Source organism: Myotis nattereri (assembly GCF_964212035.1).
Source record: "Myotis nattereri genome assembly, chromosome: 2".
Lineage (NCBI taxonomy): Eukaryota > Metazoa > Chordata > Mammalia > Chiroptera > Vespertilionidae > Myotis > Myotis nattereri.
In genome coordinates, this window is record NC_138076.1 from 115,330,742 (window position 1) to 115,350,537 (window position 19,796).

Consider the following 19,796-nt stretch of genomic DNA (forward strand, 5'->3'; position numbering starts at 1 on the left):
GCGGTGTGGCTCCAGACTCCAAGCTGCAACGTTATGAAATCCAAACATTATTCTTAGGATGAAGCTAAACCCAACATAGGATCTAATCTAGAGAAAAAGTGTTAATTAAGAGTGAATGTAGCTCTCAGATATGGCAAAAATCATCAATGCAGCACTCGAATCACTATGTTTTAAATATACCTGTCTAGATGTTTTAGTAAGTCCCCTTCCAAGCCATCTTCTGGGATTATGCTATAACCACCAAGAGCTCCTATAATATAGGCCATTCTGGGGTAACAGAGTACAAGTCATTAGAAATGAAGCTACATGGCCAACATAAAGGATGTTTAAGGGGCAATACTATGCTTTATGGTATTATAAAAAGCTGCTATGTTGCATAAAAACTTTCCTGCTAAGTCCTCCCAAACAGGCACTGAATGCAGATATGGACAAACATAGCCAAGACCCTAATTAAGTATCACTGGAGGCCCCCTGCATCCCCTCCCCAACCTTCTCCACTCCCACTACAATGGACTGTATATGCCTTCTCACACTCAAACTCCACATAACAGCAGAAAACACAAACATACATGAAAGGGGGGGGCTTTAGTGAGGTCATGCCATTTCTATTTGGTACTCTTTGGAGCTCTTATCCTTATTGCTACTGGTTGTTTATTATGGAAACACTTAGAATCACAATTTACAGCATCTTAGAGTATAATATTTTTCCCATGTCTTCTCAGCAACAGCTACCCTCTCTCCAAGACAAAAAAAAAAAAAAAAGTCCCTCACCCTTTCTTTTGAAATGCAAATCCCAGCATGCAGCATAAAGTACTGCTTTATGTTCAATAATTATTTGTAATAAATACTGTACATAAGCTGAGGGCAAACAAAGAAGCTTCAAACACAAAGGACACCCATGCTCAGTGTGCACGTCCGCTTCCTTGCAACTTCAGATGCCCTACAACAGAGTAATGATGTAATAAGTAGGCTGCTCATCCAAATCTGTGATGACTTCGCTATAATTAGGCAGTCAGAAATAATGAGTATTTACCTGCAAGCCTGAAGCTGGCACAGAAGAGGAAATGCTACTGTGCGAATGAGCTGAAGTACTCTGGGGTAGGCGATGCATGTCTTAATTCAATCATCCTTGCAAGCTAAGTGAACCTCTAAACGCTGCTGACTTCGTCCCCCTTGAATGGAATGCCACCAACTGAGATCCTTTCTTGCTGCCTGCAGCCTACGACACAGAACGGAAAGCATGTGAAGAGCTATCCCTTCTGGGAAGAATCAAGAACAAGGGAACAATGAGCTTGTCACCTCCATCATCACAAAGAATTAAAAAGAAATCAAAATAAATCGATTAGATGAAGCACCTCAGTAAATGCCAATTACTTCCAAAGAGATTCTTGGTTATCAGACTTCACTATAAATTACATTTTTTTCTTGGGGAGGGGATGAATTAGCATACGATTTTATTTCTTTTTTTAAATTGGTCTTTCCAAACAATGAGGTTTGTCCCCTACCCTTTGCCTTAGACATCAACAATGCAATTTTAAATGTAAAGGATGAAACCCAAAAATTGATTGTAACATCTCAAGGGACCAATTTCTCTGGAATAACCAGCACCCCAGATTCAGATGCCAAACGGAAAATCAGATGCATGGGTTTTCTTCATTTAATATACTCTCATTCTATATTAGACATGATTCTACCCTGTCTCTCTACTTTCATTGTCCTATTTAGAGCATTTTCATCATTGTTTCAATATTCATTTAATTCTGCTCATAAAAGTTATTTACTAAAACTCTGAGTCCCAAAAGATCTAGAAGGACTCAATCCATTAAGAACACAGACAAATATACAACGGTCAATAGTACAAATCAATCATGTTAATAGAGCTATGGACAGTGTTTTATAGGATCATAAGATTGATTCCTCTGCCTCAGAAGACAGGTAGGGGGATAAATGGGTAGAAAAGGTTTTGCAAAACAATAACATTTGAGTTATGTGTTGATAGGAAAGAGAAGCAGAAACAGTATTTGGGACAAGGAGAAAGGCCTGACGAAAAGTAAGGGCCCAAGTTAAACATCTAGTATTTACTTGAGAAATGGCAGAGTGAGAATCTACTTCCTAGAGTTTAGGACATGCTGAGTATATCATGCCTTTAGGACCGGCAGGTGCAGAAGCCTGGTGAGGAGGAAGGTTAAATGTCATGGGAGAGGTGAGATGTGAAAATAACTGCCCAGATGACAGGTTAGAAGAGATGAGACTCCCAGAGGAGTGGCCCGAGAGAAGAGGTCCGAGCACAGACTCAGATGACCCTCCCTCACAGCTCAGCACTTGCACCCACCCTTGTTTTCTTTCCTGGGTTCATTCCCATCACAGGGCCTGACACATGGCTCTTGGGCATGAGTGCTCTTCCCACTTCCTGTCGCCCAACATGACTCAGGCTTCAGCCTCTTCCTCAGGGGGTCCACCCCAAACTCCCTTCTCTGTGCTCTGTAGTTTTCCTTCATAAGGCATAAGAAAACTGAAATTATGCAGTGGTGTGGGTGATTTACCTAATGCCTGCTTTGTCCTCCAGGTCCAGCATGAGGTCTGCCGCAAAGCACTCTCAATAAATATTTCCTGAGTAAATGAGGAAGGAGCTGTCATCAGAGAGACTGGAGGTTAATCAGGAATTAGTAGCATCCCGGGGCCAAAAGGAGCAAGTGTATCAGGAAAACTGTAGTCAATAAAGAGGAAACTGCCCAGAGAAGAAGCATAATTAAAACACCCAAGAGGCCTACTTCCAAGAACCCTAAGGAGGATGATTAAACTTCCTAAGGCAGTAATTCAATCAGGTCAACTACATAAATCAACCCCCTTCGATCACGGCTTAGTTTACTCCTTAGCAGGCCCCCGGGCCTTCCTCAACCTTAACACCTCTGCCCTCCATCTCAAACCTCATGTTGGCCATGATGACCTAATCCATGCCACTGGCATTCTGATGTCTGTACCTCCCCAAACCTCTGAACTGCCAACCCTACAAACACTTCAGAGCCAAGAGAAAATGCTAGTTCTTCACCACAGTCAACCTAATCCTGGACTGCTCTATCCCATGTTGACTATTCTCTGAAGTTCTCAAGCAGCTTTGGTCCTTATCACTTAAAAACTTCACATACTGCAAGGACTCTGGTGAAGGAATTCAAAGAGATTCCTACCCCACTTCTAATGCACTTCTTCAGTTACTGCTCTAAGGAAAGAAGTACAGCCTCAGAGGTGCGCTCTGAAAGATCAGTACCTCCAGGTCCCACCACTCCCACTGTGGAGAGAACATGGCCCTGAGGGCCTGTGGTCCACAGGAAGATCCTAGGAGCTGGATTAGACTGGGCGAGATGAGAATTTTAAATTGGCATCATCAAACCCAGGAGAGTAATAGTGGTGAGAAGCAATCACAAAGAGGGAACCAGGGATCGAGCTAGAGAAGCAGCATAAAGTGCCCATTCTGAAACAAGGGAGTCAAATGGAAGAGAGGTCAAACTCAGAAGCTGAAATAATGAGCATTAGCGACCAAAGTGTGAGGCAGACTGGGGTGGGCAGCTCCACATAGTCAGAGCACACTGCTGGGAAATGGCATGTCTGGTTGCCTTTGGTACCTGGAGTCTTGCTTATTTAAAAGGGCCAATGCAAGAGAAACAAATAAGACCCCCTTGGTTTGTAAAAGCAATCTCTGTGGTTTGAGTGTAGTGAGAGTTAACATGATGAAAAAACAAACAAAACAAAACAAAGCATCACATACTTTTAAAATTTATGCACCAACTCCCTTAATTTATCAGCAAGTTCCTTGACAGCAATAACTACATCATATACTTACTTCTGTCTACTCAAAGGTGCTGCAATACTGGTTTGCATACAGGCAACACTCACCTCCCTTGAGAAATCTCATACTGATCCAAATCCAAGCTGCTGATCTGCCCCTCCCATGCTCAGCCCCTCTCAGCTGATGGAATCCTCAATCTGTCTAGGCCAAGGAACTTTATGCCGTTCTCAATCTCCTGATCTCTCATACTCAATATCTAATCCATCAGCAAGTCCTGTGGGCCCAGCCAGAAAAATATAACCAGAATTCAACCACTTCTCACCACCTTTACAACCACCAATCTGATCCAAGCCTCTGTGATTTCCTGTCTGCATTATTGCACCCACCTTCTAACTGATATCCCTGCTTCCTCCCTCTGTCTCCTGCAGCCTCTCTTCTCCACAAAGCCCCAGAAGTGAATCTTTCAAAACTCAATTGGATAATAACACCTCTGCTCAAAACTCTCCAACCTCATCCCATCTCCCCCAGTAAAGCAAAAGTGCTAACGATGGCCTCCAAGGCCCTTTCCAATGTCACCCCTGTATTACTCTGACATCATTCCAACCACGGCAACCCCACCCCAACCCAGTCACTGTGCTCCAGACACACCGGCTTCTTTCAGGGCTGTTAGACTTGCCATTGCCTTTCCCCAATAGATCTGCAAGCCTTCCTCCTCACCATCTTCAGGTGGCCCTGTGAGGCTCTCCCTAATGACCTTATTCAAAATATCAACCTGTCCCAACACATACTATCACTCTTCCCTTCTGATCCTTGCCATCATCTGACATACATATATTTTACTTATTTTCTTTGATTTTGGTCTGGTTTGTTCACTGTTATATCCCTAGTTCCCAAAATATTGCCTCGTACCAATTAAGGACTCAATAAATATTTACTGAATATAAATTAATCAACAGATATTTATCTACTCTCTGAAATATAGTATTTAATATTCATCTTTAAGATTGATCCATGCATGTATGCTATCAGCATGTCCTGCTTATAAACAGGGCCATCCAGAGCCAAAGATGAATAAAGGGAATAAAGACCAGCGTACTCCTAAATCTGCAAAACCTGCCCCAGGTTGCACACTTGCTGCCTCTACCAAATAAGTCTGGATCCTGGTTCAGGGACTCATCAGCCCTCTATTCTTGGGAAAGACTCTGAATGTTTCTGGGTTTCAAGTTCCTCTTCTGGAGAACACTTAACCCCCCTACAAAGGACATAAAATAGGGCAATAAAAATCAGTATAAAAGTATCTACCACAGTAGTTGGAGCCCAGGCTTCAATAAATGCCGACAGTCAATGTCAGCTCCTTTTCTCCCCTTTCTCCAGAGAGTAAACACTACTAACGCTCACCTCCTTGTCGGCCTCCTGGCATAATTCAGCTGCCAAGAACATTTTTCAATCTAGTTAAACACAGAAGTCTGTATTCTTGCCAAATTTCCTCACTAATATTTACCAGATGATGTATTTAAAAATAAAAAAACAGGATCACTGCAGAGCAAGATAAAAAGCAATCTATGAATGATGCTTTTCTTAAAACACCCAAATCAAATCTGTTAAGATAAAGCCTAGTGTACAGAAACTCATTCAGTCATTTGAAATGTCTGTGAAGTCTGTTCATGTCTTTGTCCTTTGCCCATTTTTAAAATGAATTGTTTTATTACTGTTGTGTTTGTGAGTTCTTTATATATTCTAGATATTGCCCATTTTAAGGTAGATGGTTTAGAAATACTTTCTCCCAATCTGTAGCTTATCTTTTCATCCTCTTAAGAGGATCTTTTGCAGAGCAAAACTTTTTAATTGTAGCTGTCTTTTCATTTTTTTATTGTGTCATTTGTAAGCAGAAGTTTTTAATTTTAGTGAAGTCTAATTTATTAATGTTTTCCTATATGACTAATGCTTTGGATGTGGTATCTAAGAAATCTTTTCTAATGCAAAGTCATACATAAAAAAAAACTTCAGTAGGGTTAACTTTTGCATTAAGGTAAATGATTCACTTTGAGATCATTTTTGTATTTGGTGTGAAGTAAGAGTCTAAGTTCACTATTCTGCATATGGGTAGCCAATTATGCCAGCAACATTCATTGAAAAGATTATCCTTTCCCCATTGAAATACTTAGGTACCTTTGTCAAAATAAATTATCATAAATGTGTGGGTTTATCACTGGACTTTTTATTCTGTCCCATTGATCAGTATGTCTATCCTTAGGCCATTGCCAAATTTGGTAGTGTAAATGTTCCAACTGTATTCTTGGTTACTCTAGGTCTCCATTTCCATAAGCACTTAATTTTTACAGCCATAGCTCTATTAAAAATATTTTATTATAAAAACAAGTATGGAACTATAGTCTATTTCAGAATTCTACCTTTTGTAAGATTTCTCTCAACAATAGACCATGCTGTCCTGTTAACCATGAGTAAAACTGTCACCATTCTCTCCTTCCACCATCTGCCTAGTCTTTCCAAGTAACATGAATGTTTGAAACTTACTAAAAATAACCCAACCATAATAAAAGGAAAGAATCTCTCCACAGAAAAAAGAAAATCTGGAATAAAATACTCAAAATGTTATCTGTGATTATTGTTGAGTAGTATAATTGATGGTAACTGGTTTTAATTTTATTCAAAAACATGCATATTTTACATTAAAATTTATTTTTCCTATTATAAAATATATAGATCCTCAACACTGAATTTTCCTTTTCTTCTAACTTTTGTTTTTAGTGGATAAACACAGTGTTATCATCTAAGTTGTTAGCATGAATACCTGAGTTTTTACCTGATTTCCAGACTTTGCATTTCCATTTCACAAAATCCAAAATAGAACTACAAAATTTATTAATGCTTTACTTTATTCATTTATAGCTATGTTTCATAAATACTCAGGGGTCCACCTTGCTAGATTTATTCTGAACTTAATAAATTATATTTATTCTCTCTCATTAGCCTAAGTAATAGTGATAGGACATGTTGGGATGTATTGACATCTATTTATATAAAAACCCTGGGTGTAACGTCATGACCGAGGCTCAACCAACCAGAAGGAAGTCAATCGTGCAGGGGTCGTCTTGGAAACGGCTGCACCCTCCCTGAGCTGTTTCCCATGAGGGCAGTGAGGTTTGAGGCAGGAACCCACCCTCGGAACGTGGCTGCACTGAGTCCTGAATCTTCTTAGCTACAGCTGTGCCCCCCCCCCAGCTGTTTCCGGTAAGGGCGAGGTTTGAGGCAGGAACCTGCTTTCTTTTGGAGCATGGCCGCACTGAGTACTGGGGCGCGTTGCCAAAGGCTGTGCCCTCCCCGAGCTGTTTCCCGGGAGGGTGAGGTTTGAGGCAGGAACCAGCCCTAGGAGCATGGAGGCATATCTTTATAAAGTTTTAATACATTATATTAGAGGTCGTGGTAGTACTGTTTTACCCACAGCATCTACAGGAATTGCTGAAAATTTACTTCTCAGTGGAAGCACCTTTCATTCCCAATATAAATTACCCATTCCACTAAATGTAACTTCAATTTCTAGACTCGATATAAACAGTGAAGTTGCTAAAACTATTAAAAAGGCCCAACTTCTCATTATTGAGGAATGCACCATGACATCCAGTCATGCTATAAATGCCATAGACAGATTACTAAGAGAAATTGGAACGTTGTATTTGGTGGGAAAGTTCTCCTTCTTGGAGGGGATTTTCGACAATGTCTCAGTATTGTATCGCATGCGATGCGATCGGCCATAGTACAAACGAGTTTAAAGTACTGCAATGTTTGGGGATGTTTCAGAAAGTTGTCTCTTAAAACAAATATGAGATCGGAGGATTCTGCTTATAGTGAATGGTTAGTAAAACTTGGAGATGGCAAACTTGATAGCAGTTTTCATTTAGGAATGGATATTATTGAAATCCCCTGTGAGATGATTTATAATGGATCTATTATTGAAGCTACTTTTGGAAATACTGTATCTATAGATAATATTAAAAATATATCTAAACATGCAATTCTTTGTCCAAAAAATGAGCACATTCAAAAAGCAAATGAAGAAATTTTGGATATACTCGATGGAGATTTTCACACATATGTGAGTGATGATTCCATTGATTCCACAGATGATGCTGAAAAGGAAAATTTTTCCATCGAATTTCTTATTAGTATTACTCCTTTGGGAATGCCATGTCATAAATTAAAATTGAAAGTGGGTGCATGCCATTGAGAAATCTTAGTAGTAAATGGGGCCTTTGTAATGGTACCAGATTTATTATCAAAAGATTATGACCTAACATTATCGAAGCTGAAGAATTAACAGGATCTTCAGAGGGAGAGGTTGTTCTGATTCCAAGAATTGATTTGTCCCCATCTGACATTGGCCTCCCATTTTAAATTGATTCAATGACAGTTTCCCGTGATGCCAGCATTTGTGATGACTATTAATAAATCACAAGGACAAATTCTAGACAGAGTAGGCATATTCCTACCTCAACCCGTTTTCGCACATGGTCAGTTATATGTTGCTTTCTCACGAGTTCGAAGAGCATGTGATGTTCAAGTTGAAGTTCTAAATACTTCAGCACAAGGGAAATTAATCAAGCACTCTGAAAATGTTTTCACTCTTAATGTGGTGTACAGGGAGATATTAGAATAAGTTTAATCACTTTTTCAGTCATTGTTTGCATGACTGTTGTTTTTATATCATGTTTTTGTTGTTTCCATATCATGTTTTTATCATTTTTATATCATGCCTCTGTTATTGTTATATCCTTTTGTTACTGTTTATTTATTAATAAATTTATATATTATTTTCATATACATTTTACTAATTTCCTTTCATCTCTCACATTTCTATTATAGAGAAAGGGCAAATAGCAATATTAAAATATTTCCGCTAACTAATTCCCTTTTAATGTGCACAAATTTCGTGCACCAGGCTACTAGATTTGAATAAGGTCATTAGGAGGTCTCACAGGGCCACCTGAAGGTGGTGAGAAATAAGCCTAAAGTAATATGCAAATAAGAAGTAATAATGAGCAGACAGGAGGGAAATGAGATTTCAATTTCACCAACAGTAAATGCTTTTTAAAATATAATATTTTTCAGAATTGATGTGAGTTGAGCACAATAAACATAAATTTCTTTCTTAAATCATATTATTAACCAAAATTTGTTGAACAAAAAAAAAATCAAATAATGGTGAAATAGAGTTTCAGAAAATGTGCCTAATTTTTTAATGAATTGGTGACTGGAGTCTTTCAGGCTGAATCTCTGCCTTCTTTCAACATATCAAATTCTTCCTGGTTCTTTGCCTCACCTCTAATTCATTATCTCAGATATTACTAGTATAAACTAGAGGCCCGGTGCACAAAATTCGTGCATGGGGGTGGGGGAGTACCTCAGCCCCGCCTGTACCCTCTGCAATTTGGGACCCCTACACCTTTTTCTTACCTAGTTAACCTCTTCACATTTAAAAAAATTAACTGAAATACCACCTACTCTAGGAAATCCTCTTTGAACAAATCTCTTTACAATCTGTATTAAGTATTCTCATAGTATATCATTCTTTTTCTTTAACAGCAACTTAGAGTGGATGCAGTGTGCATCTCATTCTTGCATCTGAATTTTTTCTTCTTGCTCTTGTAATAGCAAAGCTTATCCAATTTACATTTGCCCTTCAAGGGCTTATATTTGGTTCAGTTTCTAGTTGGCTCCCTGCTTTTTTTTTTTTAAGCAATAAATTTGGGTTGTGATAGTAAGCCTCACTTGTAATCAAGCTTGTAGGTCTCCCTATCTGAGTATTTCTATAATACCTATCACTTTAGCATACCAGAGATTGTGTTCATTTATAGAAAATAACAATGTCACCTGATCATTTGCTCTTCTAGTAATATTTTATAGCAAGATGTGTTATTCTAGTGATTTAACTATTACAACACTGAGGCGTGCAGAAATGAATCACACTGAACAGTAAAGAGTGACTCAAATACCAAAGCACAGTGCCCTTGGGGCCTCCCTGGTCCTGTGCCTCAGCTATCACAGCACAGCACCCAGCTCACATGGAACTCAGCTTCCTTTAAAATAGGAAGGGGTCCCACACTCATGAAGCAGCTGCTTCCACACATATTTTTATTTTTATTTTATTCACAGCACATCCTCTTTGTACTAATTGTTGGAAAATTATCCTAGCAATTGCCTCTGTTCCTCTCTGTATTGTTGCCTTACATTCTGATGTCATTATTGCGCTTTTATCAGCCACTCGCTCTAATAAGATTGTGAATTATTTAAGGGCAGGGATCATGACTTGAGCTTGTGTGTTCCCTGTCATGGTGCCTAGATAAATACTCAAATGCCATCCAGTCCAAATGACTGTGATGAGAGAGGCCCACCGTTGCTGGAGACCTCTGATTTTTATTTAAGGGGCCTCACTTGTTCTGCACCTTTACAGAGGGGTGAGTAGTGGCTGAGGGAATTTGAGGAAACCCAGACAGAATTCTCCTCCTAAAAGATTTTGCTAAGCTAGCGCCCGGGACCGCCAGGCATTTGTCCACTTAAAACCCAGACACACAGCAATAACAAAGGCACTGGTTTCCTACTGCTAATGCCAAGGGATCAAACCCCAGCCTGCAGGAACTCACCCCGGCAGTCAGCACCCGGTGCTGGGTGGACCTGGGCTGGTGCTCCTAACTCTGGAAAGAGGGAGACTTCCCGGGGCTGCAGGCTAGAGGCCCTGGACTCTGCGCCACCCACCCAAACAGGTCCATAGTGCAGGCTGGTCAGCAGAACGGCTTCTTCGCCTGGGATCACAGGGAGGCCTGTTCTGTTCACCCCATGATCGATCACGGGGGGGCCTGTTCTGTTCGCCCCGTGATCGATCACAGGGAGGCCTGGCCTGGCCTGTTCGCCCCTGTGATGGGCGCTGGGCTGGGGGGCATGGAACCAGGCTGCTGTTTGGCACACGCACAAGCGGCCACGGGGCAGGAACATCCCCTTGGCACCTGTGCCATAGGCCCAAAGTGGCTGGGGGCGTTCTGGGACCCGGGCTGCTCAGGGCCTATGCACGGGCCTACAGGCTAGGAGCGGCCTGGGTCCCGAGGATGTTCCCGGGACCCAGGCCGATCGTGCCTATGTATGCAAATTAACCGCCATCTTTGTTGGGTTAATTTGCATACTCTCCTGATTGGCTGGTTGGCATAGCAACGATACAGTCAATTTACATGTTTGTCTATTATTAGGTAAGATACCTTCAACTTCTTGTCCCCTTATCTCCTTGAGCTGAATCAATTCATCTACCTCTACCTGCTCTGTTCTCCTCTCATGTGTTGTTGAGCACTGACCCTGAAAATCACATAGCTACACCAATGGTGCTGGGATACATCCCTAGTATCAATATCAACTGGACACTGAGTACTAAAAGGAAAGTCTTCCACCTCACGTTAGAGAGTCCTTTTCTCACTCCCATCAATTGTCAACCTCTGCTAGATCATCAAGGGGCTCCATTATTTAATGAAAGTCATTTCACATTCTCTTAAAGCACACCAAGCAATTTACCCTGTACAGGGGAAAGTCATTCTCTCACACTTGCAGCAATGATGTTTCAAGAATGTATTCAAACAAGGGGAGCCCCAAGGTAAAGTGCTGAACAGCAACATTTTCGTATCACTAGTACATGAAATAGTGGACCAGGAGTAAAACGGTGTCACACAGACCCTGCCCAACCTCAACACCACGACCCTACATTTAGGCTCTAAAATTTGAATTTCCTCGTTGAGATTAACAACATAGAGGAACATAACAGTGGGGGGAGGGGGGAAGGTCTTAAATAATAACTAAACTTCATTCCCCACTGGTTCTAGAAACTAATATTTTTTAAGCCACAAAGCTCAGTGTTTGAAAGTATTCTGGGCCATAGCTAAAGGCCACCAGAAAGTAGGTTTGATCCTCATATACATCAATTGAAATCCTTTAGAGCCATAAAGCATGCACCCTAATCCACCAAGCATTACTCAAATGATCAAGTGCAAACCCTGCACATTTTGGGATGTGATGAAACAGAAGCCAGCACCTCTCAGACCTGTGCTGCCTATAGGACAACAAGCACCGTGGCCACAAATCAGAATCCATTATCTGGATGCTAAATTTATTTTAAGTAAACTAACAACAGCCCCAGCAATATAAAAATTTAGTTATAGTTTATAACAGTGATGGCGAACCTATGACACGCATGTCAGAGGTGACACATGAACTCATTTTTTTGGTTGTTTTTTTCTTTGTTAAATGGCATTTAAATATATAAAATAAATACCAAAAATATAAGTCTTTGTTTTACTATGGTTACAAATATCAAAAGATTTCTATATGTGACACAGCACCATAGTTAAGTTAGGATTTTTCAAAATGCTGACACGCCGAGCTCAAAAGGTTCGCCATCACTGGTTTATAACATCAAGAGATAAAATATACCCATATTGCTACAGATCAGTGGGAAGCTTCTGAATATCTTCCCACTGATTCATTTACCAAACCATCATCACCACTACATTAGTTACAGGATTTATAGGAACCTCACACTAGTTCACTTCTCTTCCTGAACAAGTGTCGACAAGTGATGTGATATTTTATGGTTCCTACAAATGCCATTATTATAACATGACATTCTCTGACTTACAAGTTATAAATAATGGATCAGATTTTCTTTCTTAGTTTTACTAAAAATGAGCCTTCAGACAGGGATATGCTAGCAAAGTTGTCTAAGCATATATCTACCACATTGTTTTAACTATAAATTATTTTTAATAATTCTATTAATTATGAAATAGCAACAGGCTATTTAAATAACTATTTTAATAGCACTTAAAAGTAAGACAATAGTAAGCAATGTATAAATATTAACCTTCCAGAAAACAAAAACAATCATAGAATTTGGGAAATAAAACCAAAAATAAAACAGTAAATTAATTTAATAAATATTTATTACCAACCTATTACATACCAGGCATTGTTCTAGGTACTGGGGCCACAACAGAGAGTGTAAAGCAGGGGTGGGCAAACTTTTTGACTCAAGGGTCACAATGGGTTCTTAAACTGGACTGGAGGGCCGGAACAAAAGCATGGATGGAGTGTTTGTGTGAACTAATATAAATTCAAAGTAAACATCATTACATAAAAGGGTACGGTCTTTTTTTTTTTTTTAGTTTTATTCATTTCAAATGGGCCAGACCCGGCCCGTGGGCCGTAGTTTGCCCACGGCTGGTGTAGAGGATACTGTTTTGGTTGTGCACCGAGCATGCATTTCCTCCTTCCTAAAGAGACCCTGATATTTTCCAGTGCATTCTCCTCCCGTGCATTCCCCAGAAGCTGGTCCTACCCCTAGTGGGTCCAATGGATCCAAGGGAAATCCCACTCCCATCACCAGAGATGGGTTCAGGAATAGGGCTGTGGCTCAACCTGGGCCAAAGACACCCAAAGACTGCTTTTCCTGGGAACCTTTAGAAAAGTTCTTCCTCAATCTTCTTGGACTTCCAGGAGGTAGCTCTCTTCCTCGTGTGTTGAGATGAGAGGCTTGGAAGTGCTGCAGCCATCTGTAGACTGACTTGAGGACATGGGGGCTCATACAGAAATGGAGCTGGAATCTCCCAATAATGTCACCCTGAATCCTACCCTACCTCTCAGCTTCCGTATCTATGGGTGCTAGTAAATCTCAGTATTTAGCCAATCTTAACGGGATGTTCTGTGCAAATGTCTAAAGGCAACTCTTCAAAGGCAGACACAGTCTCTGCTCACATTTATAATCTGGCAGAAGGGGGACACAGACTGATTCATGTTAAAAATTAGGTTCCTTAATTTTGAAGGTAGGCAGAGATGAGGCAGAAGATTAAAAGGACTAAACTCTCTTCAGAGAGTCCTATTTAAGCTGTTAGCTGAAGCATTTAAATAACTACATCTCAGAACAACAGTGTACAGTGTAGGAATAGTGGAAGAATTTGGTCCTTTCTGGTATTCTGACACCCATTCAATTCTCATCAAATTTTAAATTTAAAAATCTATTAAACAGGTTTTAGTAGGCAAAACAAGCAATGAATAAAACAAATTCTAGAACATTACAAATAGCAAACTTACAAAATAATCACTTAATTGCTGCAAATCATTTAATAAGAATAATTCTAACTTACTGATACGTTCTTAACATCAATGAAGAAAAACCAATTTTTTCATTTAAAAATACAATTTTATCATTCTTACTAATCCCAAATTGTCAAAATGGCCATCAATATTCTTTAATGACACCAAGTGATCAATTATAGAATTTAACTGAATAATTTTCTCCCTAGGAAGAAGCTAAATCCATATCAATCCAATCGCATCAGCCTTCTGTATCTACAGGTTCTGCATTCACGGATTCAACAGACCACTGATGGAAAATATTCCAAAAACATGTTACATTTTTGCTTATGTATACTATGTAGTTAGGCCCATAATGACTGTGTCTGTACTGAACTTGTACAGACTTTTTTTCTTGTCATTTCCTAAACAGTATAACAACTAATTACATAGCATTTACGTTGTATTGGGTATTATAACTAATCTAGAGATGTATTCGGTTTTATAACTAATCTAGAGATAATTTAAAGTGTATAGGAGGATTGCATAGGTTCTATGCAAATACACTATTTTATATAAGAGATTTGAGCATCTACAGATTTTTTATTCACAGAACTATTCATCAATTCCCAAGGATACTGAGAGATGACTAATTTTATTTATGGCTTATTTTTTCTTCTACAAAGTTGACCTTTTACAATTAAACATTAATATGAATACAAAACACTCAGCACATAGGCTTATTACAGCAGCAACATAAAGGCATACCCAGGAAAATAAAAATAAATAAATTTATTTAATCTAAGTTTGTAGTTTCTCTAATCAAGAGCAGGTAACTTCTATTGAATTCATTTATTCATCCATTTAATACAGTTTTACTGAGCACCTATTATGTGCCAGGTACTGTGCCATTGGGCCCTTCTTTCATAAAGCATTGTTGAGGCAGAGATAACAAATAACCTCATGGAAAAAATAAAACAATAGTTTGGGAGGTTCTACTTATCTCAGAATAACTGATACCAAATCAAGGCCCCTTGAAATGAACCCACTTATAAAAAAACAAAATTTGCCCTGACCGGTTTGGCTCAGTGGATAGAGTGTCAGCCTGTGGACTGAAGGGTCCCAGGTTCAATTCCAGTCAAAGGCATGTACCTTGGTTGCAGGCACATCCCCAGTAGGTAATGTGCAGGAGGCAGCTGATCGATGTTTCTCTCTCATTGATGTTTCTAACTCTCTATCTCTCTCCCTTCCTCTCTGTAAAAAATCAATAAAATAAAAGTTTGGAGCCTTTAAAAAAGAATTTGAAAAAAAAAATTTTATAATAAGTTATGAAAGAAAAAGAATAATTTATGTGGTAGCCAACTCCCAAGATTGACTAAAATGATCCATAACTCCTGGCATTCTTGTACTCCAATAGGTCCAATCCCCAGTGAACCAGAGTTGGCCCTGTGTGACTAACAGTTGGTAAAAGTTACAGTATGTGACTTCTTATTCAAAGTCAAAACAGGCATTAAAGCTTCTACTCTGGCCTCTTGAATCACTTGCTCTGAAGGAAGCTAGCCATCATGCCATGAGGACACTTAAGCACCCTCATAGGAAGACCCACATGAAGAGAAAATAAGGCCCCAGGCCAACAGCCAGCCATATGAAGGAGCCATTGCAGCCTAGTCACACCTATAGATGACTGCTGCCTCAGCTAATATATGACTGCAATTAACTGAGATGCCCCCAAAAAGAACTAGCTAGTCAACCATTCCCAAATTCCTAACAGAAACCATGATAGATAATAAATGTTCCTTGTTTTAAGTTTTGTGTGATTTCTTACACAAAATAAATTGAATGCTTTATCTTGAAAATGGTCTTTTAAAAAGTTTATTTAATCTATTTAAAATATTTTTAAATATCATTCTTATAGCAAAAGTACGAATCAAGTGTTGATTAGAGAGCTGGATAACAATTCCCCCAAAATACTGTACAACCGCATAATGCAAAACCTTATTTTCACTCTGAACTTTTATCAAACAATAATAAAGAGGGTGATTTTTATAAAAAAAAATAATTTTCTTAGAGTAGCTCTTTGATTTACAAATCCTTGCCCATTACATCTTATTCCAACTATGAACTCATAAACCTCTGCTGGCTCTTTATTAGTCATTACCATAGTACATGCACAGTTTTAGTAGTTTAACATCACCATCATAAAATTTCTGAAATTCTGCATAGCTGACAATATGTGTAATTTTTCTTTGGAATCAATTAATACTACATTGTTGTAAATATCCAACTATCAACTAAAGATTAAATAATATAAGACATTAAAATGATGAATGGAGATGGAGGCTAATGTTAAGGCAAGAGGTTTTTTTTAAGTGGTACTAATTTTATACGTTATTAATTCACATATATTTTTATATTATGACTAGAGGCTCAGTGCATGAAATTCATGCACAATGAGGAGGGGGTCCCCTCAGCCCAGCCTGCACTCTCTCCAAACCGGGACCCCTCAGGGGATGGCTGACTGTCGGACATCCCTCTCACAATCTGGGACCACTGGCTCCTAACTGCTCACCTGCCTGCCTGCCTGATTGCCCCTAACTGCCCCGCCCCCGCTGGCCTGGTCGCCCCCAACTGCCCCCCTGCTGGCCTGGTCACTCCACGCAGCCTGCTGCTCAGTCGTTTGGTTGTCCCTCACTAACCCCCTGCCAGCCTGGTCGCCCCACACAGCCTGTTCAGTTGTCCATTCTGTGGTTTCAGTTGCGATGGTCGCTTAGGCTTTTAAATATATAGATGATAATAACCTCCCTATTCAACATTGTAGAAGGCTTTAATAATTAATATTTGGATACATATGGCAGTCTTTACAGAAGGACTTGACCTCATGCTAGAATAGATTGGGTATCACAGGTTTCCAGAGAAATGACACTTGTGCTTCCATCCAGATGACCAGAGTGGGTTAACCTAACAAAGAAATGAGAATAACACAGGGCAGAGAAAACAGGATGTTCCTTAAAGATTCCTTGAGGGGAGCAAATGTTTCCTTACAGCATGTTTAAGAGTCTCAAAGATGTGTCATTGAAATATACTAATCCTCACTGTATCTCCATACCTCCATTTTGGTATGCTGGCAATATCTTTTTTCAGTTTTCATTTGTCAAAAAAAAGTCTTTGTTTTGCCTCTGTCTTTGAAGGATATTTTCACTACATATAGAATTTTAGGTTGGCAGTGATTTTCCTTTATCTTTTTTAACACATCATTTCATTGTCTTCTGGCTTTCACTGATTCTATTTTTAAATGTCAGCTGTCAATTGTATTGTTATTCTGTAGAAGTTATAGTGTATTAGGGTTTGTGAAATTTTCTGTATCTATTTTCATCAAATTTGGAAAATTCACACTCATTATCCCTTCAAGTTTGCTTATGCCCCACAAAATGTCCCTTAGATGCCCTATGGATCTCAAAATTACCATATTCAAAATAAAACTTCAGGTTTTCTCCCCAAAACTTACTATTCTCTAAGTCTGCTCAAGTAAGTAAAAAGCACATCTATCCAATTGCTCTGAACATATATCTAAAAGTACTCCTCAGTTCCTCTCTTTCCTTCACATCCCCCTCAAATCCATCAACACATCTTTTGAAATGTACTCTTCCGCAGTCTCTTTCTCAGCTGCCCATGATCACCAGCATCCATACCACTTCTCTCTTATGCAGACTCCTTGTACAGAAGTCTCTTTACTGGACCCAGCAGTCTATTCTCCACACATAATCACAGTCATTTTTTTAAAGCATGAATCAGGTCACATGCTTCCTTCCCTTCCTGGAAATCTCCAATGTCTTATTACCCTAATAGCTCCTAGAAGCTGCTTCTATGTCTTCCTAACCACCATTCTTGACCAACTGCAAATCTAAACAAACTTGATAAATCCAAACTAATCAACATGCTTAATCATTACCAGAAGCATGGACACTGATGACCATGGCAACCAATGTGAAGAGATCTTGAGTGGCCCAGCAAAGAACTTCACTGAAGAAGAGATGAGCGAAGCTGTGAGGTGGAATTCCACTCCAGAGGACCTTCCTCCCTCCTCCCACATTCTGTCATCTGTCTACTTCTCCAGTTGAGGCCATTTGTCCTACCATTCAGAAAATGGAAATAATATCCAGATTGTTGTTGTTTTACTACCCAAACAATAAAGATATTTCATTTGGATTCTTCCTTAAGCTCTAAGTATTTTTTAACATAAAAATTTCAATCACCACTGTGGAAGACAGTATGGAGTTTCCTCAAAATGTCAAAAATGGAACTCCCATTTGACCCACTAATCCCACTTCTAGGACTAAATCCCAAGAAACCAGAAACACCAATCAGAAAAGATATATGCACCCCTATGTTCATAGCAGCATAATTTACAATAGCTATTTGGAAACAGCCTAAGTGCCCATCAGCAGATGAGTGGATTATAAAACTGTGATACATCTACACAATGGAATACTACATGGCTATAAAAAAAGAAGGAACTTTTACCATTCACAACAGCATGAATGGAACTGGAGAGCATTATGCTAAGTGAAATAAGCCAATCGGAGAAAGATACATATCACATGATCTAAATCATATGTGGGATATAATGATCAACATAAACTGATGAACAAGAACAGATCCAGAGACAAATGGTAGGGGAGGGGAGGTTAGAGAGCAACCAAAGGACTTGTATGCATGCATATTAGCTTAACCAATGGACACAGACACTGGGGAGGTGGGGCTTACCCAGGGTGGGAATGGCTTGGGGGGGGGGGGTTAATTGGGGAAAAGAGAGACATATGTAAAACTTTCGACAATAAAAAAATAATAATATCCCACATACCTTTTTACTAATGTGTATAAAGAAATCAGAGTCTGTATCACCCAAGAGTAAACATTTTAAAGTAATTCAAACATTTGATGATAACCAAAACTGTTTCTGTATCGCACAGAAAACAGACTTAATATAAAGGGATGTACTCCCTTAGTTTTTTGTTATACTACTTATTTTTAACAAAACCCTATGAATATCACTGAAATGATATGTCTTCCCTTCACAATGAAAATTAACTTATAAATGGACCAATTAAAGTCCAGCCATTGTTAAATTACGTTAAGAACCAGTTAATATGAATTAGAATTTAATAGCTTTGAAAGGGCCCTATGATCAATGCCAATGTGAAGTCATTTGAACAATGAGCTATCCAGTTAAACATTGGAAGTTGGCTTTAATTAATTAGCTTTGAGAATTTACAAACCAGAGAAAGTTAAGAGAGTTAAGTCCAACTGGGGCAGGAGTTAAAGACAGAGTCAAGATTCTGAAGAGCTCTTCAATAGCTCTAAATATTCCTTCCTTTTGCAACAGATTTGCAGATGATCAAATAACCCTGTGTAAACATTACAGTGGGAGGCTTTGAAAGAGAAGGTCTGATAATTTTCCTAGTTACTACTTCTGTCTGAAGGCCTTCACCTTTTTGCTTGTACCCAGAGCTAATGGGAAACCAAGAGCATCCTGTACATACACGTCATGGAGTGGGGGTCTGGGAAAAGTCCTGGAAAGCACCCAGCCAAATGCTTCCCAAACTCTGTTCTGAAATAAAGTTATCAACCGACTCATGGTGAAGGTTTTTTAATGACATATAGTGAACTTTTTATAAGGCTGGACTTATTCTATCTCCAAAGGACTGACAGTCTGAGATCATAGCTGTGGACAAAAGGGGCCACATGCTGACCTGACAAGCTCAGGGGAGGCCTGCATGGCAGTCTTGCAAACTCAGAGACCTAAAGTCACCACAAAGAATGATCTGAAATTAAACTTTAACTAAAAGCAGTGATGGTGGGCAGTTATGTCCTAGGCCAGTATCTTCACTGA

The 19,796-nt window shown here is 39.3% G+C and overlaps 1 protein-coding gene and 1 pseudogene across 3 annotated transcripts in view; one reads left to right on the forward strand and one right to left on the reverse strand.

Moving 5' to 3' along the window:
• The window catches only part of MTUS2 (microtubule associated scaffold protein 2), a 503,374-nt gene that overhangs the window by 428,339 nt on the left and 55,239 nt on the right, over positions 1–19,796 (reverse strand). The gene's annotated exons all lie outside the window — the stretch shown is intronic.
• The window catches only part of LOC308513827 (cyclin-Y-like protein 1), a 118,827-nt pseudogene continuing 116,893 nt past the window's right edge, over positions 17,863–19,796 (forward strand). The window contains exon 1 of the transcript in view: positions 17,863–17,949. The product of the transcript in view is annotated as a cyclin-Y-like protein 1 (transcript). The remainder of the gene's footprint in view (positions 17,950–19,796) is intronic.